This window comes from Ceratotherium simum, chromosome 8 (genome assembly GCF_057802395.1).
Source record: "Ceratotherium simum simum isolate JZ-2026a chromosome 8, ASM5780239v1, whole genome shotgun sequence".
Lineage (NCBI taxonomy): Eukaryota > Metazoa > Chordata > Mammalia > Perissodactyla > Rhinocerotidae > Ceratotherium > Ceratotherium simum.
This window is the reverse complement of record NC_141907.1, coordinates 72,020,067-72,037,051: the sequence shown is the minus strand read 5'-3', so window position 1 is coordinate 72,037,051 and position 16,985 is coordinate 72,020,067. Positions and strand designations below refer to the sequence as shown.

Below are 16,985 nucleotides of genomic sequence, written 5' to 3'. Positions count from 1 at the left end.
TCAATATCTTACAGAATACACAAGATGCATGTATTAAAACCATACTCGATAGTACAGAGTACTTTAACATAGTCTGTGATAATAAATCATGAGCTTATAACAAAATAACTTATAACAAAGCCTTTATAGTTTAACTCCATATTGATGAATAGTAATTGAATCGCATGGCCCAATAATCATCTTTTATTTTCTTCCATTTTTAAATTTTGTTTTTGAGGGAAACTAGAATGTCACGCCAAAACGTGCCTCTTTGGCATACAAATTATTTTGAACTGAAGGCAATTAAAAAGTAGGAAAAGCAGAAAAAGCTCCCCCTTTTCTGCCTAAAAGCTGGAAATAAATTCTCCTTTTTCTAGAGACAGAGTCTTAGCAGCTCAGAGACGCACCAGAGGAATCTGCAGACAAACCTTGTTAAACTAACCCTTACCTTCCTGGTTGAGGAAGACGAGGACTACCTAGCCCTAGGTGGACTACACCTGGCCCAAACCCCTGTCTTGCCAATTCTTCACAAATGTATTGTTTCTTTGTCTAAAAGGTATACAAGCTTCCCGTTCTGTTCACTTCTTCGAGTCTTCATTCTGTTGTGAAGGCTCCCACATGCATGTAAAAATTTAATAAAATTTGTATGCTTTTCTCCTATTAATTTCTCTGTCGGTTCAATTTTCAGACCCAGCCTGGCACCCAAAGAGGGTTGAGGGAAACTTTTATATTCCCTAGTCAGTATATGCTAATTTCTGATACCACCAACCTATTATTCAGTAATTTAGATAAGTGCTCAAATGGAATCTATATCTGGGAGAAAACATCACATTTAACCATTCATAATTCCAAATGTTGTCCCCCTGTCCTTGCCGAGCCTCTTGCATTTGCAGTCCGCACCCTCCCTTCTCCTCCACACCCACTTGGCGGTCCTCGGCGCTTGGATGTGGCCCTGTAATGGAGACGGCATTGTCTCCCCCTGGGGAGGAGTGCTGGCACCCGCCTTGGACCAGTGGTCACCGGATTGATGTTGACACAGCACATTTACTGGAAGACGGTCGGAGAGTGCCACTCCAGCTGTTCCTTGGAATGTGTTGCTCAAAATAGACTCATCCTCAGTTGGTGGGATTGAGCTGGTTCAGCAAGACCTACGCGACCCCCCTCTTGCCTAAGCACATCCCTCTGTGGCCCTGATGGAGCTAAGGCGTGTGGCTTGGGCCTGGCAGATGTCTAGTTCAAGCAGCCCCGCCCCCCAGGTCTGTTGGATGTGTGCTGAGAGGGCCCTGCCCTTAGCTTCTGCCGTCCTCACCCAACGCATGGCTCATGCTCGTCAGTGGGTTACTCAACTGGTCACCCACTCGCTCAGGGCCTATATTTAAGTACTTCTGGCAACAGAATGACTGCTTGTTTCCCCGGTTCTCCAACTGAAAAGGTTGGAGAGTACTGAGAAGTTAGGATACTTCAGACATTATCTAATTAGCACTGTGTCTGCCTTGCAGAAAATATCTGTGACACTCAGCACTCTCACAAGATAATTTGGTCACATCCTGAGTACTCATCTCAGTGAATCAGAGGGAAGACAAGACACAAAAGGAAATTGGAGCTCAATTTAGGTTAAGCTTAGAGGGACTTTCCCATCTTTAGCCTCGCTGATGCAGAAAAAACTATTAGCAGGATCCTACAGTGTTGGGATGTTATAAAAATTACAGAAAAGTTCTTGTCCCTTTCTGTTGCCATCTATTTATAAAATTTAGTTGGTTAGCCTTAAAACATTCAAGTCAAATTCTTTCGGTTTTTAGTGAAATACTGAAAAGCTCTTTGACGTGTTATAATTTGAGTCTCTGAGCACTCACTCATTAGCGTCAGCTGATTTGAAACACTGGCTGGCTACTGGTTTTCTCAAAATACTCTTTTTGGTGTTTCTTAAAAGGCAACGTGGTGACATCTTGTAATTGAGCACATGTTTACGGAGGGCCTCCTGGTGACAGGCGTTTGTGTCAAGGGCTGGGTGCTTTGTTTTTGCTTGTACTTTACTGTAACTGAACTCGGTAAGTGCCACTAATTTAAAAAGACATTGCTTAAAAGAAAAGTAGACAGAGAGCAAGAGATTATATGATGCATAACTGAATTCGTAAATGCTTACTGGTGCTGCCCAGGTCACACTGAAAAGGAGCAGTCCCAAACAGACAATTTGCATCTTTGAGAATCTCTGTAAAAAGATGACAATATTTTACCCTAAAGCATTGCCAACTATAGACTGCAGCCACAAGAATAAATAAAACACAAAAGCATATACAAACATTCTTCCACCTAGCACTCTATTTCCTTTTGTTTTTTAAAAAAAACTTTGTATAATTTATATCCAAGTGCAGACATGTTAGTCTAAGAGCTTTCAGATGTCTAATTATTCCAATGTGAAATGAAAATTGTCCAATATTATTAAAACAATGAAGTCAGTTGATGGAAATGAATTTTATAGACATGTTTATCTGCTCTGTTGTCAGCTCAAACTTTTCCCGTTTGTCTTTAGAGAGAGATCATTTCATTTATTTATTTATATAATTCGTAATAACATTAGGTTAGTATAGCAACTCCTTTCAGACTCTTGAGATGAGTCTGCCAGGGTAGCAGGCCCACTGTGAGGAATGAAATCTTGTCGGCTCCTAGGCTGGTGCCTCAATACGTGTCCTTATTTTCATTAGCAATGTATCTGAGCTAGCAGCCTCAGTGGGTTGGAGAGTAAAACAATTTATGGAATACTCATATTAATAGCTAACATTTATTGAATACTAAAACGAGCCAAGCACTGCTCTAAAAATTTTATACGTGTTCAAGTAATTGAGCCTCCCACAACCCTGTGAGTTAGGTGGTCTTACTATTCCTGTTTCAGAGATTAGGAAATAAGCTCAGAAAGTCAAATAACTTGCCCCAGAATTCCCAGGTATTCAGGGGCAGAACTACGGTTAGTATCCAGGCAATGGACTATAGAGGCAGTGTCCCTAATCAGGACTCTATGCCACCTTGAATGTTTCTATTCTTTTATCTTATTACAGAAAAAGCTACATGTAATTGATTTAAAGGCAAATCATATTTTATATCAGGCTCAACAAAATTATGTTTAAAACATTAACATTTAGCTACGGATAAAGGTCCATGTTTATACTTTGGTAAATATACTAAGATGATCCAGTGAGCTCATTTAAGTCAAGTAGCCATTAGAGTGAAAGAAAATGTCAACATGACTTTGAACTACTAATCTGTTGGTTTTGATGAACATTAGGTATTTTACTAACTACCATACAGACATGTAGCAAACAATATGAGAATAAAAAATTTACACCTCTTTTTGAGATTACTTGGGGAAAAGCACTTTTAATGGGAAAAATAATCTAAATACTGTTGCAATCTTTAAACATTTCAAGGTAAAATCTTTCATTTCAATAAGCAAATATAACATTAAATATATTCTAAAATTCTAGACTATTATCTTCTAAAATAATACAATTTTAAGGACCTTAATTCTAAGTATAATTTAGCCATCCAAGCATTTTAGAGATCAAGACAATACAAGTCATTTGTCAAATGAATTAATGCTATCAGCAGAAATATCTGCACAGATGGTTTGAAAGTATAAATATGATCACATTATCCTTATTCTGGTTTGTAAGTGAAGGTGTGGAGTAAAATTAGTCTTTGAATTGTTGTGGATCTTAATAATATTAATAGTTAAATCAAAGAGAAAGTTGCTACCAAGCCATCAATTATAGTTGATAATTTCTAGAGCTTGGTAACACATTTTCTATTTTATAAAACAAAGCATAAAATATTACACAGTTGTGCTCACAGAGGATACTTTAAATTTGCTTTTATTTTCAAAAGCAATCTCCCTACCTGCATGGCATGCATCTTGAAAATGTAAACAACTACTTTGCAAAGCTATTTGCTATCGAGAACATCAAGAGAGTCAAGTTACCTGGTGTCTTTTACCTTCAGAATACCTGGCTTCTTCTGCAGGATTAACAGTCTCTGGGCATTTTGCTGAAATTTAAAGTTTGTCAGAGTTCCCAATGGCCAATCAGCATTGGCTCACTTAGCAACAGCAAACAATTTGTTACCAGTGCCCACAGATAACCATAGGGGGCAAAGTAATTTTAATCTAAAAATGTTTTTGTGGTGGAAAGCTGCTATCAAATGTTCCAGAAAGTGGGATGAACAGAAAATATAAATACCTCAGTTTGGTGTATCGTGTTGTCAGATAATTAAAATTGATTTCAGAACTATTAATTAGGACAGACTGAATAACTAACAAGTTTATAAGTGGAAAATATCTTAGCTATCCTTTTATGTAGAAAGTTTAAAACTTCAATGTTATCTGAATTAAATTCAGCAACTGTAACAAAAATGTATTGAGTGCCTATTATGTGGCAGGCATTGGGGACACAGCAATGAACAAAACAGACAGAAAAAAATCCCTGTCTTCGTGGAATTTATAACCTGGTGCAGAGACAGACAGTCAACCAGCTAAATAAGTAACATATATTGTGTTAGGTAGTGACACAGACTAAGTCTAAGAAGAAAATGTATTGCAGGGAGGGGGATAGCAAGATTGGGGGTAGGGATACTGGGTTGACATTTTAGGTAGGGAGTCCTGGGAGGGCCTCACTGAGAAGGTGACTTTTGAGTAAAGACCTGTAGACATGTGACAACTAAGAGGAGAACATTCTAGGCAGAAGGAAGAGGAAGAGGAGAGCCCCAGAGACAAGAGCCTGCTGGCTGTTCCAGAAACAGAGAAGAGGTCAGTTTGGCTGGAGGGACTGAATGAGGAAATGACGTCAGAAGGGTAGTAGATGGCAGATCATGTAGGGCCTGTGGGTTATCAAAAGGTCTTGACTTTCCCCTGAGTGAGACGGAAGCCCACGCAGGTTTTGGGCAGAGGAGGAACTGAGGGACTGACTGAAGTAGGAAAAGGCAGAGACTGGCTAGGAAGCTCTTGTGATAATCCAAGGAAGAGATGATTAGAACTTGAACCAGGGTGGTGGCAGGAGGGATGGGGAAAAGTGGTCATGTTCTGAATATATTTTGAAAGTAAAGCCAATAGGATCCGCTGATGTACCAGATGTGGGTTGTGAGAGAAAATCAAGAATCAAGGATGACACTAGGTTTTCGCTTTGAGCAACTGGAAGGATGAAGCTGCCTTTTATTGATATAGGGGAAACCGCAGAAGAAGTGGTTTTGGCGGAAATATTGAGGTTTTGGGTTTGGATATGAATGTCATAAAATGGTCAGTTCAGGACACTGACGTTTTCAGTGAAACAAGTAGCGCGCCCGTATCAGAATAAACCTTTCTAGGGGGATGCCTGCTCTCCTGTTTTACCAAATCTGGCCACCAAAATCATGACTGCAATAGTTCAGTTCATTCAGTCTAAAAATATTATAATACCTGGAAGGGTAATTCACATTAGAACTGTATGTGAAACATCAATGAAAGATAATGTAAGAATTTTTTAACCCATACCAAGTGATAAGAACCACCTATAGTTAAACACAATTTTAACAGACTGTAAATAATATATAATGAGATTTAAGTGTAAACTCACAATTTCTCCTAACTTCCAAAACAGACAAAAACCAAAATAAACAAACAAAAGAGCCCTTGGACAGCTTCAGCTGAGAGAACGATGTCTTTTCTAGTTCAGGCTGAATCCCTATTTTCGCTTTATCCAAATTCTGCAGATCCTCTTCTGAGTGTCTGGAGCTCTTTAAAACACTTGCCAGGACTGAAATTTGAGCTGTTGAGCTTAGGCCACTGTTGATTCACAACCATTCAACCATGTATTTTAGAATATTTGAACATTGTCATTGACATGGAGACATTTAACTCTAGTGGCTTTGGAGTCGAACAGACCTGAGTTCAAATACTGACTCTACCACTTGTTTGCCGTGGTCAGTTGCTTAAGCAACTAAATCGAACTTCTGTGAGCCTCAGTTTCTCCATCTGAAAATGGAGAGCATAGTAAGAAGCTAAATTTTCATTGAGTGATTACCATAATCCAAGCATTATTCTAAGTGTGGTGCATTCACTCATTTAATGTTTACAACAACTCTTACGATGTAGGCACTGGAACTATCGTCCTGATTTTAGTGATGGAATGTAAAGCAGTTAAGTGGCTTGTTTAGGGTCACGTATATAGCAAGTATAAAAGCTAGAATTCGTGGGGCCGGCCCAGTGGCGCAAGTGGTTAAGTGCGCGCGCTCTGCTGGGGCAGCCCCGAGTTCGCCAGTTCGGATCCCAGGCGTGCACCGATGCACCGCTTGTTGCGCCATGCTGTGGCGGCGTCCCATATAAAGTGGAGGAAGATGGGCATGGATGTTAGCCCAGGGCCAGTCTTCCTCAGCAAAAAGAGGAGGATTGGCAGATATTAGCTCAGGGCAGATCTTCCTCAAAAAAAAAAAAGCCAGAATTTGTAATTAGGCAATCTGACTCCAAAGTGAGGTTTGAAAAGCACTGCACTATACTGTCTCATAAAATCAACGTAAGCATTAAATTAACAAATGTCTACAAGGCACTTAGCCCAGTACCTAATTCTAAATTAAGTGATAAATAAATAACACCTACCCGTTCCACCCATTCTTCCCATTACTAAACAATAATCTGGTATTCAGATGCCATGCTTCTGTACCTCCTTTGTGTCCTCTGTTTATTTTCCTACCACGTCTTCTTCTGTGACTTATTTGATGAGGGGGAAAAAAGCAATGAAATGGTGAAAGAAATAATACAACTGAAGTTTAAGAGCAAATGGTGGGCTATTTCTCTAGACATGGTGAATATTAATGACCAGAATTTCAGCAAAGTGCAGAGGATGGGGGTGATACAGAAAGAGAATAACAAGGAAATGGAAGGAAAGGAGACGACAGGCAAGAGTGCTCAGTCAAGCATAAGACTGAAGAGAAATATAAAGCCATATAAACAGCGGACAGATGTGAATACCACAAACATGCTCATTTTAATATTCCATTAAGGCAACGAATAATTCAGGAATTTCTATAACAATTAGAAACTCTGCAGTATTTTAAGGTTGTACACTGTTCTATACTATTAACTTTATACTTTTGAATGATCCAAGTGAAACAGTAGGCACCTGGTATTTGCCTTGTTTATGGTGCAGCCTTAGAAAATGTTTGTTGTTTTTTTATTGATATTATTTCATAGTTTCAGATATTTCTCAAATGTGCTTTTTCTTTGTTTTTCCTTCTTTCCATACAATTTTAGTGTGTAAGAGATTTCCCTTTCATTTAAATGATGAGAAAGTGTTTAATTCTATCTAGACAAACTTGTGTTCTGTGAAAGAAAATTCACAGAATTTTAAGAGAAAAAATTGACTTAGCTATTAGTCTTACCAAGGAGTAAACTGGCAGTAGCTAAATATATATGTTCCCAAAGCTAAAATGAATTCAACGCTCAAAAAAAAAAAAAAAATTCAACTTGAGCCTTAAATTTAGAACCTACAATTGACAAAAGCAAAAAAAGGAAAAAAAAAAAAAAAAGAGTGTATTCTGACTGGAGGGTTGCAGAGAAGAAACTCCGGGGAAAAAACTGAGAATGATCATTTGCTGAAGTTCTGTGAGGTCAAGGTATTATTTCTACCCTCTTGAAACTTTCCCCCGGTTGAGCTTGAACCTCAAAAACTCAACATAATTTTCCTAAATGTTTTTGTGTAATAAACAGTTTTGCCGTAACATTTCTTAGGAACCTATAACCAAAGATGAAGGCCAGGGTTCTGTAAAAAAGGTTATTTATCCTCACACAATCTCTATTTAACTGGAGAACAAAACAAAATTAAACAAAACTAGGAAGCAATAGAGAAGGGCAAGAAATGGACACTTGAACTTCTGGTTCTTGGTTCACGGCTCAAGAATGGCCACCTCCCCGAGGATGCAGCTAGCCTAGCTTTCCTGGGCCAGGCTGACATGTAGAGTTGCTCCTCATAGAGATTTTTAGATGAAAGTAGTCCATGGAACGTGTTTCATCATGTGGTGGTTTTTTCATTTCTTACCCTTCAGTTGAGTGAGGACAAGCGTATAAAATGTTAGCAAACTAGGAACATACACTATCAGTTCCGGCTATTGGACCCTCATCCATGAGTAAGGGTTTGTTTTGTTTTGTTTTCCCATTTATTTCTGGAACCTTCCACACATCTTCTCTGTACTCATGCTCTAGGCCCAATTGCTTTGATGTATATTTTCAAAATGTAGGAAATCTTATCCTCTGGGATCTTGGTCTTCAAATTATTCTTTTTTTGTTGCTGTTGTTGTTGATCCAAATTATTCTTAAGACTAGTATGCAACACATTCTCTGTATCGTCTTAGACAGAGGCAAACACATCCTGTACATATTTCCATATGTTCTGACCAACTGAAATAACTCTATTTTCTAATTTATATACACAACAAATATACCGCAGTTCCTCTCCTCAATCAGTGGAGGCATCTTTACAGTGTTGTGAGTAGAGAAGAGAGGTCCTTGTTGAGCAATCTCCTCTTTACCATACAGACCCTTAGAGCTTTGTCAAGGCTTCAGGCATTTCATAAGTGTTTGTTCCTCACTGATCTCCAGAAGAGAGTCCATAATGAATGTACTGGGAGTCTTGCCCTGTTTTTAGCAGAAGAAAATGTTTCTGTTCTAAATATGTTCATTCATGAGTATCAATATTCATCCTAAGTTTAAAAAAGGTCAGTTTTTCTAAACCATCACTTACAACCAAGTAAGTTGTTTCATCTACCCCAAAATTATTTTTATTATTTTTTTCTCTCGGTGTTTGGGAATTTCAGCAGAAGTACATAAAAATTTCAGCCAGATATGGAACCACAAAGGGTCACGGAACAGTGTGAAGCTAGCTGTGTTCACTTCTCTAGGCTGCTTGTTTACTCATTCAGCTATTACAGCAGAGAGAAGACACATCAATATAATTTGCTTTTATTTTTATATTAGAAAGCTGTCTTATTACACCTTAAAATGTAACTCAGAGGATGTAGTTAAAATATAATTATAATGATACCAGTCCTTCCCTTCAGGACTTGGAGACATTGCTGGAACTAGCTGCAAAACTTTGTTGTGTGACCTCAAGGGGAAATATTTCTCATTCTCAAAATAGCCTTTTTCAGAGGTTGCCGTTTTGTTTTCTCAGGACCAAGAATCTTCTCTTTTGGAGACAGAACATGATGACATTTACCAGCTATTCATTCATTGTTTTGGACACGTACTAATTTTTTTTTTTTAACAAATTGGGGCATATCTAGCCGTCTCAGTTTTTACTTTTTAACTTTGTGTTTATCTGCATTGTGTTATTATTTTATTTTGGCTCTTCTCTCATGACTTTCTTAATTCTCATGGATCCAGATTTTCTCTCTGCTTGTCAGTTCCTGTTCCAATTATCTATTGCTGTGTAGCAAACTACCTCAAAACTTAGTGGTTTAAAACACAAATTTATTGTTTTCTCTCAAGGTTCTATGGATTGACTTGACTCAGCTGGGAGGCCCTCACTTGGGATCTCTCATTTGGGACATTAAGAGAAGGGCAGGTGCAGGAGTTCTGAAGACTTGACTGGGCTGCACATCCAAGACGGTGCCTTGGTGCTTCTCCGCCATGACTTCTCTTTCCGACAGAATAGGTTGGACTTCTTATATGGTGGCTCAAGACTTAAAATATTCAGTGGGTTAAAAACTCATTACCTGGATTTGTTGATCTAAGAATAAAAGTTCCCACTGCAAATTACATTCTGTTATGTTCTGTTCTTTCTCAGGAGGCCTCTCCAATCTTGAGACCCTGCAGGGCCTCCAGAGCAGAAAGCAGAAATTGGTAGGCCAGTTTTGTGAGCTAAACTTAGAATTTTTATGGAGTCATTGTCACTATATTGATCAAAGCATCAGATTCAAAGGAGTCCAGAAATAGGTTTCATGCCTTGATGGAGAAGTGGCAACGTTACGTTGCAGAAGAGCTTGTGGAATGGGAGATAGTATTGGAGCCATCTCTGGAGAATAAATGTAGCTCAGTCAGTCCCTGATAGTCACTGAAAATTACTCTCAAACGTTTGGTGTACTTGTGTTAGCAAGAGTTCTCCAGAGAAACAGAACCAGTAATATATATATATGAAGAGATTTATATGAGAAATTGGTTCACATGATTATGGAGGCTAAGTCCCACAGTCTGCCATCTGCAAGCTGGAGACCCAGGAAAGCTGGTGGTATAAATCCAGTCTGAGTCCGAAGGCCTGACAACCAGTGGAGCAGATGGTGTAAATCCCAGTTCAAGGGCAGGAGAAGACAGATGTCTCGGTTCAAACAGGCAGGCAGGAAGTAAAAGGAGCGAATTCCTCCTCCCTTTGCCTTTTGTTCTATTCAAACCCTCAATGGATTGGGTAATGCCCACCCACATTGAGGAGGGCAATTTACTTTACTGAGTCCACCTATTCAAATGCTAATCTCATCCAGAAACATGATCACGGACACATCCAGAAATAATGTTTAATTTGGGCACTGCTTGAACCAGTCTAGTTGACTCATAGAATTAACCATCACAGTACTGGATTCGATAACACATTCTACACAGCATAAATAATGGTTTATGTTGTGCTGTTGATTTTATATTACTGTCTTATAGCTAGAATCTAGATCAAGCTTTCCCTCAGCTGGCTAAAGGGTGAGACTTACCTGAAAATCTCTGTCACAAAATTTCAAAAGATAATTAGTGTAGTGAAAAAATTATCTTTAAATATTATTTATCTAAGGTAATACTCCTCGATGTGTTTAGGTCCAGGAACTGTCAGAAGCATTTTATTAAGCACCTGCAGAAAGGAGACAATTCACACATTACTATATCAAACACTAGAAATTTTACTGAATTTTTTAAAGAGTTTGAAACAAAAGGCCAAGCTTCAAGTTGGAAAAGAACAGAAAAAGATAGTGAGTTCACTGATAGTTTGTTTATATCCTAAGTAATTAACAATAACTAAATTTTTTAATTAATCATTTCCTTCATGGTTGTGACTTGATACAATCATCTAAAACAGGAGTCAGCAAACTATGGCCTGCTGGGCAAATCTGGCCAATCACGTGTTTTTGCAAATAAAGTTTGATTGGAACACAGCCATGCTCATTTGTTTACATACTGCCTATAGCTGCCTTTGCTACAGTGACAGATTGGAGTGAGTAGTTGTGACAGAAACCATATGGCCTGCAAAGCCAAAAATATTTACTAGCTAGTGCTTTACAGAGAAAGTTTGCTGACTTCTGTTTTACAGAGAGTTTGCTGCCCCCTGACTAAAATAGTGAAGGATGAATTGGTATTTTGAAAAGAGATAAGACAAGTTTTGCACACATTGATGGAGGTCTTATCTTCTTGGACTCTGGAAGTCATGAAATACAAGGGGGGAAGCCCCCTGAGAAAGAACGAAATACAACAGAATGTAAGTTGCATGGGAACTTTTATTCTTAGACCAACAAATTGAGTTAATGAGTTTTTAACCCACTGAGTATTGTAAAGATCTAAGGGCAGAAAATATTTACAAATAGTTGCGCTTGGATAAACAAATGTCCAAGTGATTGCTTCATGGTTTCCTTTTAATTGATATTGATCCTGTTTGTAAAGTGAGACTTGCATTTCTTGACATTAGATTATCCTTTTCAAAAGAGTGTATTTGCATTTTCCTGCTTTTCTTACTCTTTCATTATTTCTTCTCCTTGTCATTCAGAGGCATTCACTTTGCCTGGAGATGGATTGGGATTTGGTTTTGCTTTTTTTTTAATGAGAGGAATCCAAATGGAAAGAAAGTCAACGTTTGGTTTTTCAGTTCTGAACTACGCTCTTGAAGCTCTCAGCAGAAACGATCATTTTGAAAGCCAAAGCTTTAGTTTTGCAAGGCGAAAATTTTGTTAAGAGAGGAAAGAATGGTAGAAAATGAATAGGGCCAGCAATAAAAGAAGCAGGGTGTAGAGTATATGTCACAAATAAATTGAAAAGCGGGGGCTCCCCACAGATTAAATATGGGTCACTGGGATGCCAGCTGGGGAGGATCTTAATTGAGGCATCATGTTGAAGGAGGTAAGAGGGACTTGAAATGAGGGGATGGGACCTAGGGTGACCACAGAGAGAGGGGCAGAGTCATCTCTGAGAAGCAGCTGCCCTGTGGCCATGCTAATAACCACACACCATCCCCCCCACACTGTGGCCTGTGATAGGAAGCCTTTTAGCATACCATTGCCTGGTGAGGGCCCGCGTGTCTGCCATGGATCATCTCTCAGACGTAATCCTCTTCTGCCCTAAGACCTTTCTTAGCCCATCCTAACTCCCCTGTGTGGCTAGCCGTCCCTAGAAGGTCCCGGACACTCATAAGCCTCCCAAACCTTGGTATCTGGAAGAGGTGTGTAGGGGAGCAGCACTCTGACAACCTTGCAAGTCTCTGTATAGACCACATGGACAAGGATTGACTACAGTCCGACCTGAGTATTGGCAAAGTGCCCTGTGCCTGGAACAAGGAGGGATAAGCAGCCTGGTGAAGAGATGCCACAGACAGTTTCCTATGCACCTCCTTACCTTATGGGAGATGGTCACAAGGCCATTTCTCATCCATCTTCCCGGTTTCAGTTGAGCAGAGGACTTTCAACCTCATCCCCCATTGGGTACAACTGCAGATTTCTGTGTAAGTCTGTCTGCTTGGCTATAGGTGAGAGCTTGCTCCTCAGCAGCAGAATGACCTACCACCTGTGCCATCTATCATCTGGCCCTTCAGGTTCAGTGTCATCTTGTGGGACCAGGGATGCAGGGAGCTGACACCATGCTGATCCTGCTTTTGTTCTCTGTGTAAGTAATAAACTGCTTGTCTCCATTTGAGTTCATTGCCTCCCTACTGGCCAAATCAATGGAATTGTGGGGAGCCAACCTCACAGCTGCAGTCGAGGTCCTCATGGCCCTATCATGAATCACACTGCTGCTTAGGGAATGCCCGACTGCTTGACAAGGGACAAGGTGTTGTCCTATTTTGACAACAGCACGAAAGGGTATTTCCATGTGTACTAGCAGTCTCTGTTGTCAAAGAGATCTTCCTTTGATCACCTGAGCCTGATGTAAAACCTGTAAAATTACATCTTCTTATTAACTCTAAAGAACCAAACAGTAAAGCATCATTAGGGTTGTTACATGTGCTCTTATCCAAAATTTCCTCTTCCAATTCCCGGTTAAATCCACTTATTTTAACAGACTGACTTTTCTGTATAAAGAAAGAAGCTCTGAGAGGTATCTAGGGTGTGGACTCCAGAAGAGGTCTCCTTTCCTCCATTTATCAGCTGTATTATCTCAGAAAGTGGCTAAACATCTCTGTAACTCACTTTCCTTACCTGTAAAATGGAGTTAACTTACAGTAAGTGTGAGAATTAAATGAAGTAGTGTATGTAAGAGGCTTAGAATAGAACTGGCACACAGTAAGCATATAATAAGCTTTAGCTATTATAATGAAAATAGTGGTTCTCAAACTTTAAGGTGTATTGGAATCCCCTGTCCACCCCCAGAGTTTCAGTAGGTCTTGGGTCTTGGGTGGGCCTCTAGATTTGAAGTTCTCAGATGATGCTGATGATGCTGATCTGATGACTACACTTTGGGAACTACTGAGTTAGAATTATTTTGCCTGTAAACAATAGAGACTCATAATCACAGTGCCTTAAAGAAAATAGAAGTTTTCTTTCTAGAGGTTGGGTATCCAGAGCTGGTGTGATGCTCCTTGGAGCGAGACTTTTTCTATCTCGTCATGTTGCCATCCATAGATTGTTGCTTCATGCACACTGTCATAGATGTCTCAGCACCATGGTTGAGTTCCAGCCAGTAGGAGAGAGAAATTGGAGAAAGGGAAACTGAATAATACTCTCTTTAGGGAGACAACAAAGAAATTGTACACATCAAATGTATACCTGGCCAGAACTCAAATAGAATGACCACATGTAGTTCCAAGGGAAGTAGAAGAAATTAGAGTTTATTCTGTAGCCACAGGCCTAGTTAAAAAAACCCGAGTTCTACGACTCAGAGAGAGAGAAGGGAGAACAGATATTAACAGGCATCGAGGAGCTCTGCCGTGGCTACAGACTGGTTTTGATATATGTACAATGGCAAAAGAATTTTCTATGGGCAGGAGAATATAACTTTATTTTTCCCCCAAATATGATCATAGCTTATTTCACTTTTTATCTTTTCTCTATTCAAAGGAGTCATTTGATCCATTCTTAGAGGAAGGATTATCTTTCCCTGGGAAGAATAAAAATATTCCTCTTTCTTTTCTAATAATTTGGGAAATGGGAGCAAGAGGCCAGGGAGGCTAGCTAGCTAGGATGGCAGAAGGAGGCTGGAACTCTAATGTGTGGTTCTAAGTAGGAAAAATATTCCAAGAGGGGGGCAGAAGGTATTCCATGGTATGGCTGAGAGAACTGCTATAAGGGGCATCACTGGGGTACCTAGGAGCTGGGTTAAATCATAGCCCTCACCAGCCCACCACTTGGCCTTCATCCAAGAACTTCGTGTTGCTTCCATCTAGGTCCTGGGCAGTGGTTGTCTACAGGCCTCACCATCTGACTGCCCACTCGTGCTGGTGTCCGTGTTGTGCTGGGCTGTGAATCTCTCCTCTGCGGCCATTGCCTACCCAAGTGAACACCTTGCCACAGTCCTCCTAAAAAACCCCACTAGTCTAAAGGAAACTCCTAGATGCTCGGAGCGATGGCGGGGAACACTTACCATTCTGCACTCGGGGATCTAAGTGAGCTAGCTCGAATCCGTAAGGTAGGATAGTGGGGAGCAGCACCCACATTACATGAGTCAAAAGCAAAGGAAGAAACCATAAAGGAAAAGATTTAGCCATTTTGCTATAGAAAAATGAATAAAAATTAATAAATTAACATTACAGATTGCAAAGATCCTTTCCAAATTTAACACTTGATGATTCTTTTATATATTGAGATAGTTTGTGACAATAAGTCACAAATAAATAGTAAACATTACTTACATTGACTAATAAACAGTAATGATTACACTTTTCCCAAGGCCTCAATCTCATCAAAAGCTTTTGTTTACAAAGATGCATTAGGACAAAAAAAATATTCTATGAGTTCCTAAAAAACAATTTTTATGGCCAGATAATTCTATTACTATCAGATGCACCTAAGTGTTAAGATGGGGAGCGGAGGGGCAGTGGAGAGGAGCGATGTGATGATCCTGAGTACCTCAAAACAGCATCAGATGGAACAGCAACACACTGAGTATGCTCCTCACGTAGGAGATGAGGTAATAAAGACTAGAGAAGCAAATTAATTTACTCTCAATAACACCATTATTCAAACCCGTCTAACTCTAGAGCTCATGCACTTTGCACAATACAAGCTGCCTATATAGAAAGATATACTAGAAATATGAGAAGATCCTTGCTTTGAAAATATTCTTAGGGCTGAAGACATAAAACATGCTGGTTCTAAGAATATTGTGATATACGACAAGACTCATTTTTCAGCAATGTTCTCATCATTAGCTTTTTCCTGCCCTCTCATCAGTATAGTGTATATACAGATGAATACACATGAATGAATACAGCATCCTGGGGAAGAGCACAGATTCTAAAGCCAGGCTGTCTTCATTTTAACTCCAGCTTTGCTGCTTGTGACCTTGTACAAACTGCATATCCTCTTTGTGCTTTAGCCCCTTCATCAGTAAAATGGGAGATAGCAATATTACCTGCCTGGTAGAGTTTTGTGAGGATTAAATGAGTTAGCAGTAGAGGACATCACTGGAATAATTGGGAAAATTTGAAAATGGGCAGTATATTAGAAAATGCTATCATATCTATGTTAAATTTCTTGTGAATGAGAATAATAATGGTAATGTGGCTATGTAGGAGAATTCCTTGTTCTTATACTAAATGCCGAAGTGTTTAGGGGTGGAGCCTCATGATATCATGATGTCTGCAATCACTCTTCAATGGTTTGGCAAAGCAGTATAGATACGAAGAGAGGCACACAGAAATAGAGGAAAGAGAGGACAGAAACATGGCAAATGTTGGCTATTGTTGAGTCCAGGCGAAAGGTATAGTGAGAGTGCTAGTGTTCTAGTCTTCAACTTTTCTGAAGGCTTGATATTTTTCAAAATGAAAAGTTAGGGGACAATGAATGCCTTACATCTGTTAGGAATCAGACTAAACTCACTCTGAGGACAGGGTTCTTCATCTTCATTAGCCCAAGGTCTAAACATTGTCTGGCTCCATAGTAGATGCTCCATATATCTTATAAATGAATAGATAAAGAGATGAATGAATTTTTGTCTTCTTACTCCTTCCTGCTATCTACTTTCCATCACTACGCCCATTTAAAATTTGCTTTCAGGTTTATATGAAAGTGTAAGTTCTAGTTAAGGCTTTGCATATCAGCCCTCTTTGGTGTGTGTGTGCGCATGTGTATGCATGCATGTGTGTGTGTGTGTGTGTGTGTGTGTGTGTGTAAGAGTTTTCTACCCATCCCACTCCCTGCTCCACCTAAAACCAAATCAAATAGGGATAGGGTTACCAGATATAACACACGACATTCAATTAAACTTGAATTTCAGATAACGAATCATTTATTTACTATAAATGTGTCCCAAATATTTCACAGAGGCAAATTATTGCATGGAGAATTCTTGTACTAAAAAATTATTCATTATTTATCTGAAATTCAAGTTTAACTCAGCCTCCTTTATTTTTATTTGTTAAATCTGGCAACTCTAATAAAAGCCATTTATTCTCCTGATATATATATGGCGACTCTGCCCACAAGCTTGTCAAAATCTTAGTTATATTGATTTATCCATGAGAAAATGTTTATAGTTCTTCTGAGATTTAAACCATAGTGGAAATAAGCTTTTATCCTTTAGCTGAATTGTTCCCCCACCGGTCTCACCTTTTTTTCATTTTGAATCTCTCATTTTTCCTCTTAATTATAACACATTT

General features: G+C 39.2%; 1 long non-coding RNA gene across 2 annotated transcripts in view; it reads left to right on the top strand.

Moving 5' to 3' along the window:
- Positions 1-16,985, top strand: part of LOC147916501 (uncharacterized) — a 111,526-nt gene that overhangs the window by 82,096 nt on the left and 12,445 nt on the right. Inside the window, exon 4 of one of the 2 annotated variants that reach the window (XR_015552947.1) lies at positions 357-633. The exons of the other annotated variant lie outside the window; for it this stretch is intronic. This is a non-coding gene — a long non-coding RNA (uncharacterized LOC147916501). Of the gene's footprint in view, positions 1-356; positions 634-16,985 lie in introns of those variants that run through there. 2 annotated transcript variants of the gene reach the window in all.